We start from the raw sequence: 3540 nt of genomic DNA, 5'->3' as shown, positions 1-3540 counted from the left end.
CGCCACAAAGGCCACACAATGGCTAAACAGCCCGCCACAAAGGCCACACAATGGCTAAACAGCCCGCCACGAAGGCCACACAATGGCTAAACAGCCCGCCACAAAGGCCACACAATGGCTAAACAGCCCGCCACAAAGGCCACACAATGGCTAAACAGCCCGCCACGAAGGCCACACAACGGCTAAACAGCCCGCCATGAAGGCCACACAACGGCTAAACATCCCGCCACAAAGGCCACACAAGCCCTCTCCTAGGCTCTCCGCCACCAAAAATGGACAAATTCTAACTCACATAAAACATTCCATTTTTTAGCACTTACCACATATGGAAACTATCCACTTATAGAAACTTCTAATTCAGGAAACTTTCCTCCAAAACACTGCCTTGCGGAAATTTTGTACCCCAAAAACCACCTCATCTTGTTACTGAGTCGCACAACCAACCACCCCAAGCGACCGAGTAACAAGAGAGATGGGCTGGAATACTCCATTCCCGCTCCAGCCACGGACTACAGATGGGGCCAGACTAGGCAACCTCAAGTCATGGCTTGCTTCTCATACCATTTCTTAAACCTTGTCTTCATCCTCGCCTCAGGCTCCCAATTCTACTCCTCCACACCATCACAGTCCCACAGGACTCTCATCAAAGGAATCTTCTTCTTCAGAAGTTCTTTGATCCTCCTCTCGAGAACCCTCTCTGGTCTCGCCTCCAAAGTCATATTGGGCTGAAGATCCTCAGGGATCTTAGCCAACAACTGGTCATCCTCACGGAGACACTTCCGCAACATAGACACATGGAAAACCTTATGGAATGCACGCATAACCTCAAGTAACTCCAGCCTATATGTCACTGGTCCAACTCACTCAATCACTCTGAACGGACCCATATACCTCAGACTCAACTTAGTATCAGTCAATGACCTGTTCGGACCCCGCAACATGGCCATCTTGAGGTACACTCTATCTCCAACATGAAACTCAAGATCTCTCCTCCTCCTATCGGCATAACTCCTCTGCCGATCCTGAGCTTCCTTCATGTTCAGCTTGAAAACCCGAATCTTCTCCGAGGTCTCCTGAACAAAATCTGCCCCGTACATGCTCCTCTCCCCCACCTGAGTCCAGCATAACGGTGTACGACACATCCTCCCATACAAAGCCTCATAAGGAGCCATGCTAATACTCGCCTGGTAATTGTTGTTATAAGCAAACTCTACCAAGCTCAAGTGATCTGCCCAATGGCAACCCCAATCCAACACACACATCCTCAGCAAATCCTCCAACGTCTGGATCGTCCTCTCTGACTGTCCATCTGTCTAGGGATGATAAGCTGTACTCATATGCACCTTAGTGCCCATCTCTGCCCAAAATGCCCTCTAGAACACTGAAGTGAACTTGGAATCCCTATCAGACACAATACTCGCTGGCACCCCATGCAACCTTACTATCTCCTTCACATACTTCTTAGCCAAGACTGCTACTCCATTAGTCTTCTTAATGGCCAGAAAATGTGCCGACTTAGTCAACCGGTCCACAATGACCCAAATAGCATCAAACGTCCTAGACACTGGCAAACCCACCACGAAGTCCATAGTAATCATATCCCACTTCCACTCTGGAATGGGAAGACTCTTCAGTATTCCACCTGGTACCTGATGTTTAGTCTTCACTAGCTTACACACATCGCACCTCGCAACCCAACTAGCCACGTCCTTCTTCATCCCCACCCAGTGATAGTACCTCTTGAGATCACGGTACAGCTTAGTCGCTCCTGGATGAATAGAGAACATGGTCGCATGAGCCTCTCTCAGAATCTCCTGCCTCAACTCCTCATCCTTGGGCACACAGATCCGCCCATGCACCAGAATAGTACCATTAGCCGAAACCTGATACTCTGAGTCAACATCCTTTGAGGAATTCACCATCCCCAAATCGCCAACCGCACTCTGCTCAACAGATCTGCTCTATCAGCTGCAACCATATCCTGCTCATGAGAAACCGCACACAAGCTCAACGCACTGATCTCTCCTACCAGAGAATCCATATCCTGCTCCTGAGCCGAAGCCGCCCGCTTCCGACTCAAAGCATCTGCAACCAAGTTAGCCTTACAAGGGTGGTAGGCTACCTCCAAATCATAATCCGCCACCAGGTCCATCCACCACCTAAGCCTCAAATTCAGCTCAGGCTGAGTGAATATATACTTTAGGCTCTTATGATCTGTAAATACCTGCACCTTTGCACCATAAAGATAAGATCTCCAAATCTTCAGGGCAAAGACAACAACACCCATCTCCAAATCATGTNCACTGAAGTGAACTTGGAATCCCTATCAGACACAATACTCGCTGGCACCCCATGCAACCTTACTATCTCCTTCACATACTTCTTAGCCAAGACTGCTACTCCATTAGTCTTCTTAATGGCCAGAAAATGTGCCGACTTAGTCAACCGGTCCACAATGACCCAAATAGCATCAAACGTCCTAGACACTGGCAAACCCACCACGAAGTCCATAGTAATCATATCCCACTTCCACTCTGGAATGGGAAGACTCTTCAGTATTCCACCTGGTACCTGATGTTTAGTCTTCACTAGCTTACACACATCGCACCTCGCAACCCAACTAGCCACGTCCTTCTTCATCCCCACCCAGTGATAGTACCTCTTGAGATCACGGTACAGCTTAGTCGCTCCTGGATGAATAGAGAACATGGTCGCATGAGCCTCTCTCAGAATCTCCTGCCTCAACTCCTCATCCTTGGGCACACAGATCCGCCCATGCACCAGAATAGTACCATTAGCCGAAACCTGATACTCTGAGTCAACATCCTTTGAGGAATTCACCATCCCCAAATCGCCAACCGCACTCTGCTCAACAGATCTGCTCTATCAGCTGCAACCATATCCTGCTCATGAGAAACCGCACACAAGCTCAACGCACTGATCTCTCCTACCAGAGAATCCATATCCTGCTCCTGAGCCGAAGCCGCCCGCTTCCGACTCAAAGCATCTGCAACCAAGTTAGCCTTACAAGGGTGGTAGGCTACCTCCAAATCATAATCCGCCACCAGGTCCATCCACCACCTAAGCCTCAAATTCAGCTCTGACTGAGTGAATATATACTTTAGGCTCTTATGATCTGTAAATACCTGCACCTTTGCACCATAAAGATAAGATCTCCAAATCTTCAGGGCAAAGACAACAACACCCATCTCCAAATCATGTGTAGGATAGTTGTCCTCATGCTTCCGCAACTGCCGCGAAGCATAGGCAATCACCTTCTCATGCTGCATCAACACACATCTCAAACCCACTCTGGATGCATCTGTATAAACCACATAGGGTTCTCCCTGCTCAGGCAAAGCCAACACCTGGGCAANACGAAGTCCATAGTAATCATATCCCACTTCCACTCTGGAATGGGAAGACTCTTCAGTATTCCACCTGGTACCTGATGTTTAGTCTTCACTAGCTTACACACATCGCACCTCGCAACCCAACTAGCCACGTCCTTCTTCATCCCCACCCAGTGATAGTACCTCT

This window comes from Camelina sativa, chromosome 1 (assembly GCF_000633955.1).
Source record: "Camelina sativa cultivar DH55 chromosome 1, Cs, whole genome shotgun sequence".
Lineage (NCBI taxonomy): Eukaryota > Viridiplantae > Streptophyta > Magnoliopsida > Brassicales > Brassicaceae > Camelina > Camelina sativa.
The sequence above is the reverse complement of the archived record's forward strand: the minus strand, read 5'-3'. Positions refer to the sequence as shown.